The sequence below is a fragment of the Drosophila biarmipes genome, chromosome 2R (assembly GCF_025231255.1).
Source record: "Drosophila biarmipes strain raj3 chromosome 2R, RU_DBia_V1.1, whole genome shotgun sequence".
In the NCBI taxonomy this organism is placed as follows: domain Eukaryota; kingdom Metazoa; phylum Arthropoda; class Insecta; order Diptera; family Drosophilidae; genus Drosophila; species Drosophila biarmipes.
In genome coordinates, this window is record NC_066615.1 from 16,636,968 (window position 1) to 16,654,517 (window position 17,550).

Below are 17,550 nucleotides of genomic sequence, written 5' to 3' on the forward strand. Positions count from 1 at the left end.
CTATACTTTACTATTTTTTCTTAGATATTCCATAATTTAATTTGTGGTATTATTTTGAAAACTTAATTTTAATTAAATTCTTGGGCATGTATTAATTTAATACTCATTTCATCCAACCCAAATCGGTAAATAAAGTGTAGAATTATTGTAAAAATGGTTGCTTTTCTTTGAATAATATTTCTTTCTTCTATTTTTTTCATATTTTTCAGAATTCAAGACAAAAATTTTGCTTAAAAAATATTATAAACACTGTTTATTGCGATTGTGAGATTTTAAAGACTCTAAAGAAGCAAACTTGTTGCCCACGAGCATTTTCAGCAACGAATAAAAATGCGGCGTGTGTTGTTTAATGTGCAGTCGAATGTAAACACTAGACAAGCAAACTACCTTTTGTTTCTCCTTGCGGAAAACAATACCAAGCATCCTGGCCGGGGGAGAGTACTGGTGGGAAAAGCAGACAGGCAGACACACGGAAATTGACAACTCGCAGAGCAATAAAGAAAAGTGTCCCGCACACAAACACACTCGCACACAGCGGGAGAGGAGAAGCGGGAGTAAGTAGAAGCAGAGGGTGGGCCGATAAGTTTTATACAATTTCCACCCACAGAACCCAAGTTGTGCCCCCACATAACACAATATTTCCCTAATGTCTTTATTATGTTCCATTGAGTGTAAATATTTGCCTGGCACACACACCGAGCGGCATGTGTGTGTGTGTGTGTGTGTTAGCCAACTTGGTAATACGTGGCACGTGCTGCGCAAGAAAGTGAAACAGGCCGAGAAACAAAACAGGTTCTAAGGACTCACCTTTGGGAAGCTTGCCCCCAGCAGTTCGCCGACACAACAGGTACAAAAGATTACGCTGCAAAGAGGCGGAAAAGATGGAAATGGAAATTAGAGCTGCGGAAAAGTGAGAAAATCCTGGAGGAGACCACGGGAAAGCCCGCCCCTCCGGCGGTTTATGACGTTCAGTTCAATGCACACGCGCTCCACGTTGACCTCCTGCATGGCATTGTTTTTGCGCCCCCCTCAGAAAAGAGAAGCCCCTGTGGCAAAGTCGGGGTCCACACATGTGCGGCATGCCCCCTGCCAAAACAGCCAACACGACTTAAAGAACGAGTTGCAGAGACTGGAGATGGGAGAAAGACGACAAGTGAGCAGAGCGGGTTTAAAGTTGAAAGGATACCATAAATCTTGTAAGCTGATGCAAAGCGACATTCGCCGAAGCCACAGACAAAGCCGAAGACCCCAGTAGAGCGGGAAAAGGGTGGCGGAACAGATGAGCCAACCGGAGACTCAACAAGTGACACAGCGAATTTGCCGCGATGCTGGGCGAGCTTGGGTGGTGTGATATATGGGCGCTCCCAACCCCATAAACAAGGCGCCTAGAACGAGGAGAATCAAGCAACAAAGTAACGCGTCTTTATAATGTTAAGGGTGCACTGTAATAGTCACCCATCAAGCTGGTTTTACTTCATCCTTAAACTCTTCATTGAAACTTCTAGACAATCTCTTTTCTTAAAAGCAATGTTGTCAATTAACAAAACAAGTGTTCCAAAACATCAAGATTCATTGCCTTCTACCTCTTACATTTCCTTAGAATTGCATTTAAGAAACCTAATATTTTATATTTTTAATATATACGGCTTAAAAAAAAACCTACCAACCTTGACTTTAAATAATATATTATCGACTTGGGCAAACTTTATCGAATATATGGATCCACAACCTTATCGAGTAAAATATAATTTTAAGATTCCCTTTCCATGCAGTTTTATACATTTATTTAGATGTTATATAGATGAACCAAACTTGATGTATTTCTCGCCAACCCCCATTTAGGATCTTCCATTATTAATTGTTTTGAAAAAAGAAGTTTAAGGACCTCGTCCCCAGCTGTTTCTTCGCCCTGCGCGACCCCAAACGACTGTCGAACTCTGTTCAATCAGATGTTTGTTGCACAAATGACTAGAGGAAATCCCGAACCAAATGAGGCACAATTCCCCGACTGGATGGACTGGATTACCGATGCCGTGCCCGGTCTCAAGTGGCCGCATCCTTTGGCTGCTGATTTCGGAGGGCGATGGCGATGCTGTTTCCTGGTTGCCATCGCAGTTGCCGGGCCAGAAGTCAAATGGCATATCTAGCATAACATTCTGTTCGAGTGCGGATTCTCTGGCCGGGAATGTCTGGGCATCGGAATGGAGGAACCCGGCCACTTGAGCCCAGTGTGCGTTTCTTTCTGTTTCTGCGTCTGTGTCTGTGCAGGAGTCTGCAGCCACATTTTATTGTTGTCTTTCTCACCTAAAGCCAACCGAAGCGGCAGCAGCGGCCATAAGGCGCAGCGATGTAGAAACATCTTATGGTTTTCTATACACTTCGAGAAAAAGGCGAGACCAAGAAATTATAGAAAAGAAAATAACCATCGAAAAGGGGGCTGAAAACATTTGCAAAGAAAAATAAAATATTGAAAAATCATTTATAAAAACATTTTTTAACTGTATAACAGTTTTCACAAAACAAAAAAACTCAATATATATAAAAACAATTTAGTTTAAGTGTACTTTATGCGAGTACGCACAATGTACATGTGTCTATATGTTTGTGCAAGTACTCGCAATGTTTCTTAGATTTTTTTGTACTTATTGGATACCCGGTACCCGAAACTACAACAAAGGCAAGGCAGGGGCGTAGCTCAAGGGGCTTTCCGTGTGGCAAGGAAGCATGATTGTTTAAGGAGAAAACACGAGAATATTCCCAAAGAGGGGTCCAGGGTCTTAAGAATCGGTAGGACCCCCGCCGCACCCACACCCCTGACCAACCACACACACACACACCGATAGGTTCACCGACACGCATCTCTGCCGTACGCAAATGTTATTGACGTGGCAGGGCATCAGAATATCTGAATATCAGACTATCCGACCATCCGACCGACAGACCGTCGCCCAGACTGACAGGCAGCCAAGAGGGAATGGGAATGGGAACGGGAGCGGGAGCGGGAGTGGATGTGGAAGGGGGCCAAACTGCTGCCACTGATGTTACCGTTAAAAGAAATGCAATTAAAATGAGTCTCTAGACCCCTGAAAACCTCGGGCAGCCGTAGCACCCGTAGCACCCGTAGCACTCGTAGCACTCGTAGCCCCGGCAAGCGGAAGCAATTAGTAAACTGAGCGGGGCAGACATATCCGAGAAGAACCAAAGCCGAGGGGTAAATCCATGGCAAATCTTTGGATGCACACACCATTCGTGCTCTACGTGGCTTTTTTCAGCGGGGATCGCTTCGTGCGGCTGAAGGTACGAATACGGTTCCACAGTCGGCAGGGTGGAATGCACTCGAAGTACAGACAATCCTTTCGACATGGTAACACCCCCTCCAGCCCACCTTTGCAGGCATATCCCCCGGTTCCTCGTCACGCCCTTGGAGACATGCCCAAGAAATCATAATTTTTCAATATTGCTGTTTGTCATTTTGGGTTTGGGGTTACACAGCTGAGGCCCGGGGCAAATGGAATAGAAAAACAATTGGTCCGGGGAGGCGGGGTAAACTATTTATAGATAGGAGCTACCTTGGAGATTCGTAGGACTATTGGAAGTTGGGATTTTCGCGATTAAGATAATAAACTATAAAGAAACCATTTACTATTTATTCAATATTAATATTTCCAAATTATATTTAAATAAAATTTGCAGACTGGTCGGGCCTCCATTATTCGAATGGGTGGGCAGATCATCTGTCTGCATGTCTGGACCACCCATGCAAAACAACCGAGCATTAGGGAAAGTATAGAAACCAATAACAAAAGCAAACATAAAATCCGAAATTCGTATAAACATGGGCACTACCAGACGTACGGACAGACCTGTGATGCTGATGCAAACGCAGAGAACTATATCCGACTGCGGCTGGCCATATCTAAAACCGCATCTACGGCTGCGGCTGACTATACGGCTATATCTATCTGCTGGGTGTACGATTTTAGCCGCGGCACGTGCCCGCGCGCCGTTTGTAAAAATAAATCTCGGGCCAATAACATTTTCAGCTCGAATCGATTGTTTACTTGGCGCTTGCAGAAAATTGATAATATCTGGGGGTCTCGAAAGGGGGTGGCGACCTGTTGCGATCGGCTCGCCAGTTCATTCACAAGTTAAATTTAAAACAAAAACCAAAACAAATTCTTAAATTTAGTTATGGCCAACGAGGAAAAATCTATAAAAATCTATAGAGATTTTCGGTTTAATTTTTCTCTTCTCTGGGCGATTTTGATTTTCCCTTGCCTTCGTTTTTCTGTACAGCGATCGGAGAAATTCAAAATGGCGATCTCTGGGGAATAGGCGCATGCGCATGCGCAAAAATCCGACAACTCACCTCAGTGGAACCCACCTCTCCCAGGGCTTTGTATACATGTGTGTGCTTGTGCTGACGCCATTTGCATTTCGGGCTAAATATAGACAAAGTGCTCGCCTCGATCACCAGTCTTCGCCCCCTGTTCCACCCATTCTACACACCTCTCTCTACGATCTGGGCTGGTGTGAGTGAGCTCCCATCGCGCTGCGCTGCTTTGGTCCTCCTCTCTCCCGTGCACACAGTGTGAGGCGTCTTCCCCACACCTTTCTTCCCCACACTGACACGCGGGCCCCTGCCAAAGCTTCGTTGGTGTGGGTTCGCTGATTAAATTTCAGTTTTCTTCAGCAATTCTCTTTCGAAATTGATTTTGCAATGGCTGCGCTGCTGTGGGGAAGAAAAGGGGGACGAGAAAGAGAGAGCCCGAGGGGGTGTGGGGAAGACAGGTGCTGCCAAAATGCGTTACGAAAGCGCCTCGATGTGTAACTGCAAAAAGAAGACACATGTGGTACGCCCTCCTCCTCTACATCCACATATCCTATATTGTCCGCTCTACCAGTTGCTGTCCATGTCAGCTCACAGCGTCTGATGTCTGTCGTCGCCAATTGCGCAGCTGCAGATACACATATGGAGGCGTACAGATACAGACACAGGCCGAGATACAGATGCAGATACGGATACAAACGTGGAGGAAAGGAACGAGCGAGAGGAAGCCAGTGTTTGTTATACGGACATTCCGTATAAACAAATATCTGTGTATATATCTTCTTTTCGTTGGGGCTAGGATATATCGTTGTATTGGCCCCTTTGCTTGTATTTCTTGGCTGGCTCGCTGGATAATCCGGACAGTGAAAAGCACATGGAAAGCGGTAGGCCTACGCATATGTGTGTGCCACAGATCGATATATGATCCGGAGCTATGCGATATTGGTAAGGAACAACAATGCGAATGGAAGACCTGCTTTAGAATTCTACAATTCATTTGTTTTCTTTAGCGTTTTAACGTATGCGAAAGACTATGAAGTGCAGGAACTGATATGGTTTAAATCTTTTGAAAAGGACCGATACATACCTTAACTTGTTGTTTATTAAGTAATGTATTTGATTAGTTCTGATACCTATTTTTTTAAATCTTTATTTGGGTGATAGAAGAAAACAAATCTTATTCATTTTCTGTTTTTAAAACATTTTATTTAGTCAGAAGAAATAATTATTTTAAACTGAAAATTTTCCAAATACATTGTTGTCTATCGGGTGTTACTGTCCCTATCTACTTTCCTTTATTTTAAAACGAATTGCATCAAAAACTGTTGTATTTTCGTATATTTCTCTTATTGTTTGGTACTTAATACTACTGTCCCTATCTACTTTTCTTTATTTTACCAAAATTATCTAAATGCTAGCTCTAGGCAACGCTGTCCACCTCCAAACATTCCATCTTTCTGAACCGAAACAATCTCAATTTCCTCGCAATTGAATTGGATCTTTCAAATTAAATTAAATTCATTTATTTTGGCTCACTCCTCTCGGCATTACACTTTATCTACGCTGAAACAATTTTAATTTGCATGCAGCACTTGCCAAAAACCAGAAGACCAACCGAAAAAAATAGGAAAACAGGAGACCAAGAGTCGCAGAAAATGTTGCAGAAAACTAGAAATTTTTGCCAGCTTCTCTTGTATTATTTTCCTTTTTTTCTTGCCGTTGTTGCTGCTGCTGCGGTTGCTGTACCCCATGGATGGGATGGATCTGATATTTTCACGCTTAATCACTAACTGTCCCTCTCGCCTGCTGCCGGTGACTCTGTGGGTATGTGAGTGTGTGGCTGCGGCATGGCGACAACAAGACATGAAAAACATTTTGGCCCGCGTCCAAAATACTTAAAGCTGCAAATGAAATGACAGAGAACGACGACGACGTCAAGCCAGAACTGCACAAATGTCAAAGGGGGTCGGAAAATGGGGGGCGGAGTGGGCCGCCGGCAAAGGGAAACTTTAATTTCCCTTTATTGCGGTCGTCGAGTGCAATTATCGAGCGTAAACAAAGAACCACAAAACGCCGAGGCGAGTAAAACAAATTTCATCTTCAGGTGAATTTTTCCGGCCCCCCATCCCCTCAAGAATATACATCATCTGTACATAAAAAACATATATACACACGCCGATGTGTATACATTTGGGAGACGCGTGCTTGAATACTTGATGATCCCCTGAATACATAATATAGGAAAAAAGAGCGCGAGCAAGACAGCGCATAATTCAATGACGTTCGATATGATGATGCCAGAAGGAAAATTTTCTGGCACACAGGGGAAGCTCCTCTGCGATTTAATTAACTGCAAATGCTTTTGGTCCTCAGAGCTCTGCAATTCAAAACCATCAAAATCTGCACGGAACTATGTAACTTAATGCTTTGATTTTCTTTAGAATTTCCCCCCGGCAGCGGGTTTCCATGGCGAAGAGGAAAAGCAACATTCTTGGCAAAAAACGTTTCACGTTAATTGAAAGCCCAACGAGCTTGGTATTGGGCGAGTGTGAGTGCCGGCATTGTGCCTGCGCCTGGGCTGGTGTTCGTGGGCATCACGCATACGCAGCTGTTGTTGTAGGTCTCGTTCGATCTGGTATTCGCAGTGGCATCAGACTGCCCAAGAATCCGCTCGAGAGCCAATGAAGCGGGTCCGAAATGAATACAACTTGGTATGCAGCACCGAAAACTACTAGTTCCAACTTGTCTGCCAAACACTACCCAATCAGTGCCATAGGAAAAGTACCATAAGAAACGCAATCCCTCACTGAATGCTTGAAAAAAGATATTTAGGAGCCACATCTAAAAACCCTTGTAAAGTTCTATGGTTGGTACAACCAAAAACTACTTACAAATCTTATAAGCAACATTACTAAGTTTCATAATTTTTATACACTTTTTTAATTGTATGTAAGAATAGGAAAGCAAAAAGGTACAACTGACATTCATTCTAAGTTCACTTATTAAGTTTATGGATGTACCCAAAACTTCGACTCTATCAAAAAAATCGTATTTGTATTTGAATTATAAAAGTAAGATCCGAAAACAACTGCTTTTAACCTCCAAAAGTAATAAGATACCTACTCAAAATCAAAATACATTGAATTGCACATATTGTAAATAATTAGGGATATCCTCACCTGGTACGGTTGCGGGAGCCAACTGTCCCAGCAGTTTTTACTCCAAAAAATATCTATGGCCAGTGCTCAGCGGCATTCTGTGGTAATCCGTGAATAGTTGTAGAGAACCCGCGCGAATCGCCTATATTCCGAGATTGTACATTGGTTTATTGTATGCAGTTTGCGGGAGTTGACATCGATGTTGACGCTGCCGCTTCCACCTGAGATTGGTTGTGTAACTGTAAGTAAAACAGGAGAGATATTAATCATTGCACAAGTGCCTTTCATAGCGCATTCAGGTGAAATGTGCGCAAATGTGAATCTACCGCTGAGGCGGCCTATACAAAATGCAACAAGTCGGGGGCTTTAGGGGGCCTCAGGGGTTAAGGGGGCGGCGTTGGGGGTGGCAGATAGTCACTTGCAGGATTCTCTTGTGTTGAGGGAAATGCGCGCGTGCTGTGCTCAACAATCGCCCACACAAAGACGGAGTATCTCTGCGGCAGTATCTGTATCTGTATACGTATCTGTACGTGTATCTGATTCCGTATCTGTATCTGTGGGCTGCTTCGCTTTGGTTGTGAGTGTCGGAATGCGTGGGTGGCTAATGAAATGCTTCAGCGACATCGGCAACAGCCACATCCACACACCCACAGCCACACTCACAGTCCCAGCAGCAGACAGTCGGAGGCAGCTCCTCCACATCCACTGCCACATACCCCATCCACCCATCCACCCAGGTTGCCATAGACCTGATCAGCTTTCTGTACATCATGGGTTTCCCGAGAGTACTGCCTTTGTTGCGTTGCCATGGCATTTTCCAATGAAATCGCCACCTATGGGTGCCTTTGACTGCCACCCCCTGTGGCTACTTCATAAAAATGAAAACTTTAAAAAGGCAACTCAATGGAGCCTCCCTTTATTGAGTAAACGCTGTCAGAAATTTACAAACTAGACAACTTCAAGTGAGTTCTTCAGCACAATCCTTTTGGTCCAGGGTATTGGCAAGTCTTCATCGCCCAGATACGAAAAAAAAGTAAACATCAAACAGATTCAGCTGCCAGTTGTCTCTCATAAATTTTCCCCTCAATATTTTTCCACATTTCCCACCTCGTCCTAGTCTTCTCGCCGCCTCCTCTTTCTTCTCTTTTCCTATTGATGACATATATCTTCTATACCTTTAACATTCCCTGACGCCCACTTTATATATTCTTATACGTATACTTCCCATACTTTGAAATTGCCTCTTGCTGTGTCAAAAACAACAAAATATCATCATTCTTTATGATTTCTCCTCCCAAATACATACGATTTCGATTTGTTTTAAAAACTATTGTAAATGTATGACTCATAAGTAGGTTTCGAACAGATTTCTAATCAGTCGAAATTGCAATGCTCATAATTATCGGTTTTTTTCTTAAGTAAAATGGACCATCTCGTTGGCTGCCTTTTTCGTGCCGTTTTCAGTTTTTCAATTTTGAGCATTTGAAATTGTTGGCTGCCGGCCAAAGTCTACAGAAATTTGCGTAAATAAACAACTTTTTGCAATTTAGAAACAACATAACGAAAAAACAAACAACATATAATTATTATTTGGGGAATCCGTGAGTTGTATACTCTAAGAAAACTTTCAAGAAAGCACGGAATCTTTTTAAAAGTTCCGTAAAAATATTAATAATAAAGTTCCAAAAAAATCTTATACGGTTTTTTTTCCCATAGAACTTTTGCAAACCATTTACAACGCGGATGATGACTAATTAGGGTATTTAAAAAACAGAAGAACTGAGTTTTTATCACATTAAAGTTTGCACCAAGCCAAAGAGTAGCAAACAAACTGAAAAAAGGGGGCACAAAAAATATGGCTAGATATAGAAACACATAAAATGGAGTGTCAGAAGCGGGTAAGCGGAATTATTGAGGGGAAGTTGAAGTGAGAAGTAGGAGCACACACTAGAAGGCATATTAAATTTCCCAGCGGAAACGGAAATGGTTCAAGAGCTCTCCTCTCGCCTTCTGAAGTGATTGACAGGTCTCAGCCTCCAGCCAGCCCCAAATCCAACCTCAAACCAAGTTCCCTGGCTTTGTTTTGCTAGTACCAGCGTAGCCGAGAGGCATTAGGCGATAAGCTTTTCATACTAAGCTGCTTTCGCGGGAAAACCTCAGGGAATTTTCCATGCTTCCTCTTTTGAAAACGGATTTGAGAATGTTTTGATTTTCTTTTGCTTACAATATTGAGTGGCACTGCTGGCGCCATCTATGGCACGCTGGGTGAAACTGCAACCGATCGAGAGACGGCCGCCATCTGTCGGACTGAATACTCAGGTACGACATCTGGCGGCGAACGGACACATCACTTGTTGGCAACATGTTGCTATCTTCTGGCAACATTTTGAATTCTCCCGATTCTTTATTTACTTCTCTTTTGATTTCTTCTCAAACAGATGTTTTCACTTTATTTTGGGAAATTTCACGACTTATGACAGTAGAATTGCACTTTGCTGGATGGAATTATCCGCCTTTGTGGGTGTTTAATTGACACCGCTTCACTCACACTCACGCTCGCCGATGATCGATTACGATTGCTTCGATTATTTCGATTGTGCCATGAGAACGATGCGATATTATGATGCGAGAAACCAGCGAGCCGAGCCGATTGATTCGGATTGAGGATTGGAAATGAAAATATTGTACAAGAATCTATATGTGCGAGGAGGTATAGACGTGTGTATATTTCCTACACTTCACTTTACTGGCGCAGAAAATCGCATATACACCGAGAATGTATAATTATAAATAAATGTTCTATAAAAAACGCTTTTTGTTTCTTCTGCTGCTTTTCCGTTTCGTATTGCTCGGATCCGTTTTGTTCTGTGCCGCGCTGCTCTGTACGGTGCGGTTCAGTTCGGTTCATCTTGCGTTTGTTTGTTTGCCTGCGTTTGAGCCATTTTTAAATTAGAGGTAACCCGAAATAAGATAATAATGCCGCCAACAAGGCGCAGAAATCATCTTTTGACTAGCGCCAAAGCCCCGTCCTCGGGGGATTCCCCCGCACCGGGTCTCCTGCAGAATCTCTTTTTGATGAGCTTTCGAGTTAAGCGTCGCCCAAGCGCTCTCCCAGCGATTTAATGGCGTTTTCATGGAAGCGATTGAGTGAATGTGCGTTTTCCTTTGTGGCAGTGTGTGCACAAAGGATTTCTTTCGCCGGATTGTGGCGGCCTCTTTGAGGCAGGAGGCCCTGTGTTTGCCTTTTTATGTTTTGCCAAGAAGAAGCTAATCAGATTATGGCCAAATCGTATTAAGCGGCCAATTATGTATTCAACAAGCGAGCAAAGCGTTTAAGTGTTGTTGGTGAATTTCCCTGAACAAGGACTAAGAAGTAGTCGAACGGGTTAAGTTTACGGGGAAATATTCCAGAAATTTGAGGTGTAACTTTAATTAAGTTATTCCATTTATTTCGATTACAATTTAAAATTTTTGCCATTATACTGACATCGATACATAACGTTCCTTAATACAGCACTTCTACAAGCTCAGTCTACAAAGCTATCACTTATAGATTTTCGTACGTTTTTTCTCATTTATTAGATTATAAACCAAACCGGTCTTAGTTATCGACAATCCGATATCCACAAATCAATCTAAAATACGCGCGGATCAATCTAAAAGTCCGACTGCCCGATGGGATGGCTAATAAGCTCTTAGCTCTCCATTCCGACCGATCGCTCGGAAATAAATCGAAATGCCACACACACAGCCACATTCGGTGCCGCACACTGAGAGATATATTTTACAATTGTATTATTTTTGGGCCTAGTTCGCTTTGTTATTGTAAAAGTGGGTATTTTGGTCGCCTTCGGCTTCTGTTCAGTGTTGCTCCTCAGTGCTTTTCGGTGCTTTTCAGTTGAGTTCTGTGCTGTGCTGTGTTGTTGCTTTGACCGGCGATCTCCTTCGACTAAAAGAAAGGAAATGCTGAGCATCTGTTTTCGTGGCGTGGCTGCTGCATTGGAATTGGAAGTGCGATGATTTTTAAATAAATGTTCACTTATTTTTATAACCACGGCCAGGGGCCAAGGGGCAGCGCAACCCACACGAGCACACACGCAAAAATATCCACAAAGTATTATGGGTATGCCACGGCTACTTATATATAGTATCCTCTGCGGATCCCTTATTGCAAGGGGGTGGCTGGGCTAATTTCCCACTCGATGGCCGACGGCCGCAGAGTATCAGTTAAAATTAGCACTGAAAACATCAATATTTGTACATTTCCCGATGTGCATGATTTCCATGGAATTCCACAAAACAAGGAGTTATTTTTAAAACAGCAGAAGGCGGCTAGTGGAAATGTGTTGGGCTGAGTTGGCAGAATCCGCAAATAACGAATGGCAAATGTTTGATTTTTCTGCTTTTCCTGTTTTTTTTTTTCTGGCACTGTTGGTCAGGAAATCCTTCTAGCCGAGTACAAATAGCTGCCTTTTCCTGAAGAAAAGAACTGACAGACCACGGTGATTCCACGAAATTCGCATACCTTTCAGATGCGTATTTCATTTTGCTTATGTAATCCCCTCCTTGGCCATTTTCTCACGTGGAAAATAAACGTGAGAACCCAATGTTATGCATGCACTCGAATAGGAAGTGCGCCCCCAAGTATGCAGGGATTTTTGTTTTGGTATGGGGCCAAAGTTAAATTTAAGGCTGCAAAAGTTGAAGAATTAAGGGAAAACTCAACTCAATAAGCTTAACACGCCGCGAAAGCCGCGAGGGCAGCGGTTGGGCTGGAAAAACCAACTTAATCACGGGTTACTGTGGCCAATGAAGCGATTCCCGGTCGCACTTACAGGCAACCACACACACACACCGCCTCATCACACACAGATACGCCGCACCACCTGCGTTTACGGCTATGGAAAAATGTATATAAGCGTAAAATTTGATTGAAAGTGATGAATTAATGAGGCGTTAAATGAGTAAATACGAAGAGAATGTGCGCTTTGCGCCCTACTGAACTGGAAGCTTGCGACAGCATTAACAACACCGGACCCAAAGGGTTAAGAGCCGCCTTCGGCAGCCCCAACTCCCCCCATTGGCTGTAATCAATTCAGTGAAGTAGCTGAAGAGTACCAAAGGCACAACATCCGTTTCCAACTGGCTTAAAGCCAATGATTTAATGAGCGAAAATTCATATGAATTTCGGGTTGCATTCTATTTTGGAGAGATTCCTAGAATACTTTAATTATCAGCCATAGTAATAACTAATTTTACGGAAACTTCCATTTCCAGAGGAATTCTAGCTTCACCACAGAATGCCAGAGTTTAGCAGAAGGCGAGTTTTAAATTACACGCACATTTCAGCTCTTTACAAATTCCAAATACATAATTCAATATGTTTTGGTAATTCCCGGGTAATTTGCATATTTGCATAATGTGCCTTCTGATACCTCTTCGCCACCCATCATCGTTATTGATGGGCCCTTCAGGAGCAGATACGGCCACAATGCCACCACCCTTTCGCCATTTTCGTGCGCACGAGAGGCGCATTAAAAACCAATAACTTACATTGCCTGTCAAAACCGCACAGAAAATGAGGATATGAAACATATTTACATACGAATACACACAGGGACGCGGGGGTGTAAGACATAGAGCCTAGCTCGTCGATAGGTAACCCGATTCTATGCTGAAGTACCATCAGGTGCATGGCACCCGTCGAATTTGCCCATTTATGAAGATGGAAGATTGAAAATTGAAGCGTGAAAATCGCACTGCACCCGGCTAGGGCAAAAGAGAATTAGCAATTTATTTTTATGGCCAAAACAAGTAAAACATTTATATGTTTTGCTTAGATAAACCAATTTATTTGCCGTTTCCAGGACATCAAATATTCAAACTGCGTGCGGCGTCAATCAATGGGCGGTGGAAAAGAAGAGGAGAGAGTTGGAGAATTTCCGCTGCGACAGAAAAGAATAACTTGGAATGCAAATGCAGTAGTCAGTTGCTGCCGGGCCAAAGCTATCGTCAGTTACATAGCCATAGGCCATGGCCAAAACGTCGTGACTCGCCGGCACAACTTCACTTTCGCTGTGGCCAGTTTTTCCCATGCAAATGCAAACAAGTTGGGGCGGACAGGGGGTAAGGTAAATGTTGATGGCTACGTTACGCCATTTGACGCATACGAAATGTCCTTGAAACGAGCTGGCCATTATTCCCAGCTGAATGTGAGTGGGTTTCGGCTAGGGAGTGGAAATGGGCTTGGATGGATGGCTTGGTGTGGTATGTAGCATTGCTTATCCACGGCCCAGACAGGTGGCAAAATCTGACTTTGACTTTGTGTTTTGCATTCTCGATTTGTGGCGGCAGTTGCAAATTGATAAATAAAGCTAGGAGGTATATCAACAAGGGAAGAACGGGGCAGCTCGCCGAAGTGGAAATACTCTAAGCTGATAAAAAATAAATAAAATGGATTTGTTGAAACTTAGGACAGGAAAAAAGTATATTTTTCATTACCTATTTATGCTAAAATCTATGTAATTTGAGGAAAATCCTGGCACTCTTTTTATCAAGGAAACACCTAATAAAACATACCATTTTGAATAAAATCAATCTCTAAGAAGTCGTGCTATCGCTCACTGTATCTATAAGGTATCTATATTAATATTGCCTATAATCAAGGTGTTCAAGGACAAGAGTAAACTTTTAATGGTCTTCTAAAAATAATACTTTAACAATGAAACGTAGCTCAAATGCCCTCACAAGACCTAACCATCACAGCCCTATTTCTTATAGAACTCTCGAGTTCTTTTCAGAAAGCCAGTAGGACTCTAACAAAGAGTACTTGTCAGCGGAGGGGAAGAGTGGTGGATACTTCAAAAGGTCCTGCCCCCTGGTAACTGCCGTCAAATGCAGGCGGAATGCCCTTTGCATTCGTAATGAGCTTCGACTTTTGGCTTGCGTCTCATATTTCGAGTTTCACTTGCAGTTTCGGTGGAAATGTCGCAGGAAATGGGATTTGCGGTTGACTTGCGGCTTTCCTTTTTGTTGCCAGTGCGGTTTTGCGGCTTTATTGAATGATAAGTATCCTGTTATGATAAGTATCCTCCTGCCCTGCGGCAATAAAACAGAGCAGAAACCCAAAGACCGAAGACCGAAAAAAGTAGGCAGCACTTTCGTGGCTGCGCTCTAAGAAAAAAACACACGCTGCCAAATGCGAAAATACAAACGAAAGCATTTATAGGAGCTGCTGGAAAAACTTTCTCCACTGTTTGTTCTTTTTATAGATGCTAAATATAGGCGGAAAGTTTAAAGTTGAAGCGGGTTTCCCCCGGCACCACCTCTGAGTACTCCCCCACTGACGTCAGTCGTTCGGCTACAAAAAGTGCAATATTTGAATATTCAATTAATTTATGCATTACCACAGACGCCAGCACAAACACACACACACACACTCACAAGTGCAGGGCGGAGTGGGTGGGTGAGTGGGTGTTTCACAAATTCCACTGCACACCCGAAAGGCGTCGAGTGCAAAGCACCGAGATTTCAGCTCAAGCGCCAGTGTGTATGCACTTTCTGAGTGAAAGTGGGGGTGTTTCTACTCGAGTGCTGGCCACGCACTGCGAAATTAAGAGAGAAAACACGCCCCCGCTTTGGCGGCCAGTGAGCGAATCGACCCTCGACCAACCCCCGTTCAAGTTCAATGCAATCTGCACCCACTGTCGCCGGCGACCTTGAAGATATAACCACGCGAATCCGCGGAGAAAGAGGCGGAGAAAGCGGCAGAACATGCTATAGCAGCTATAATGAACACGGTAAGCCCGGGGCAATTAAAGCCAGCACGTCACAAATTGTTTAATTTCCAGATATTATGCAGGGGATAACATTTGAAACAACCTTTGAAGGAAACAATTGATTGCCTACGTGGTGGAATAGCCAATTATGCCTGGGAAATTGGCGGGAAACCGAGGAAAACCAAACTAATTCGGTGATACAACAAACAACGTTCGGTTATTGCATTTTCCTTCAACCCTTATGCCTGGTTGTTTAATTAGTTTATGCATTTTCACAGCAAACAAGTTGTGTAACGTCAGGAAAATGTGAGGAAATTGGATAAAAACGCAGCCACAAGTGGCGGAAGAGCTGAATCACTTGAGGAACATTTTGTATGAATGGAATGGAATTTGGGGCGGGGAAGATTTATCAGATTTGATAAATATATTTAAGTCAGTTTGGTAAACTTCTTAAGATACAAAAATGTTTAGGGGGAAAATTATACATTTGGTGCTTATGTATGGGTCTCTAATGATGCAAGATATTAAATTATTTAAATGTATACTTACTCTATTAGAACTCATATACAATAAATACTTAAATTCGTAACTATTGGATAACGCCTGTTAGCATTACAGCATCTGGAAGATTGTTGTTTATTTTGCCAACACACGCGTCGTATGCGTAATATTTAGAGTCAATAACAAAGGGAGCAAACATGGAAAAGGCAAATCAAACAACAACAACTCATTTAATCAACACCACCAGCACACACATTAGTGTTTTCAAATGCTGGAAAGAGATAGAGCCACGCAACTACAGTCACGTGTAAATTCCAAATGCTGTAAATTAGCATTTATTGCCAGTGAGACAACTAGAGTGAGAAGATAATGTGATATGGGCCACAGGAGTGTCTCGCTAAGGCCACCCACAGGGCAGACCACTGACTGGCGGTTGCTCCTAGGCAGGCTGCACTGTGGCACAAGCGGAGCAAGCGACAAAAGTGATAAACAAATATCACAAAAAGTCAACAATTCCCGGTTTGAACCGCACACAATCCAATTAGAATAAGCGCGGAGAGAAATCGAGAGAGCGAGATCCCCGAGAGGCTACATTTTTGCAACAATGATCGCAATCACACTGAGAAAAATTGTTGTTATTTTTTGATTTAGTTTATGATTTAATTTAATTTGTTTTAGAAAAAGAAGCAGACAGAACTCCTATTACTAAATGATTATAAAAATGATTAATTTTAACATCTATACTTTTCCATATTAAATATGAAATATTTTAGAGTTCGTAATCTTTATCAGTTTTATAAAAAAAACTCAAGCCATAAGTATTATTCATAATTTTGGTTTCGTTCGCTTAAAAATAAATTTTTTTTATTGAGTTATTATTATTAGTATAAAGCTTTATAATCTCATTAGATATCCCATGGGCTCCTAGCTTGATTTCACTAGCTTTGAAAATAGAAAAAAAAAGATTCTAAGATCCCTAATCTCACTTAAACCTTATCTCTATAGGTGGTTGTTTTAGATACAGAACTAGAACCGCATAGTTGAGGGGGTACATTACTTATCATAGGTACAAGTATGTGTTGTAACAAAAAGGTGCTACAAGCAATCACTTCTAGATGGAAAAATTCCAAATCGATGAGCAACGTTAGCGATATTTTGTACAGTGCAACAGCGGCGGCTGCATAATGACATCACACCCGCGATAAGAGCGAGACAGCGCGGCAGGGAAAGAGCGAGAGGGGTGATCGCGGCATATGACATCAGCGTGTGCACGATTTGTTAACAGCTGAACGCACGACCGCCGAGGGGTGGGTGGAAATATGGGGGTCTGTCGTACCGCCACCGGTCGATCTCGATCCCCGAGCAAGCGCAGCTTTCGGCGATTTTCAGCTTCACGTGCTGAGCGAAAAGTTCGATCAACAAATAAAAGAACCGAACTTGAGCCCCGGACCTCTGCTGCTCACTTTTCGGACATCGTATTAAGCTTTAATTGACGTTTAACGACTCACGCGTGAAATCTCTTGAGAACCGGTTGTCTTCTACTTGTGGTTCTCCACTATTATTCCCTGTATATCGCCTTTTTGTTTTGGCCAAAAACCCCAGACAGAGACAGAGCTAGTGGGCCACAAATCATATAAAACACTTTGTGAACCTGTCGCCTCTAATATTTTCATTATTGATTTATTTGCTTAGCTGCTTTATCATGCCCACACCCCCCAAAATATTTTTCCCTCACCCCGCTGGCATCGAAAATCTATCTGCTGGCACATTCGCTTTTTCGGAG

General features: G+C 42.8%; 1 protein-coding gene and 1 long non-coding RNA gene across 14 annotated transcripts in view; one reads left to right on the forward strand and one right to left on the reverse strand.

Annotated features, from left to right (window-relative positions):
* Positions 1-17,550, reverse strand: part of LOC108036343 (myocyte-specific enhancer factor 2) — a 47,716-nt gene that overhangs the window by 20,347 nt on the left and 9,819 nt on the right. For all 12 annotated transcript variants that reach the window (XM_044092236.2, XM_044092228.2, XM_044092238.2 and 9 more), the window contains exons 2-3: positions 7,510-7,727; positions 808-862 (exon numbers count right to left, since the gene is read on the reverse strand). The gene's annotated coding sequence lies outside the window, so the exon portion shown is untranslated. The remainder of the gene's footprint in view (positions 1-807; positions 863-7,509; positions 7,728-17,550) is intronic.
* Positions 14,913-16,121, forward strand: LOC127010982 (uncharacterized). 2 transcript variants are annotated; one of them, XR_007763958.1, is made up of 3 exons: positions 14,913-15,287; positions 15,339-15,482; positions 15,545-16,121. It is a non-coding gene; the product is annotated as an uncharacterized LOC127010982 (long non-coding RNA). The 2 variants fall into 2 exon arrangements; XR_007763959.1 differs by having other exon boundaries at positions 15,339-15,477; positions 15,545-16,120.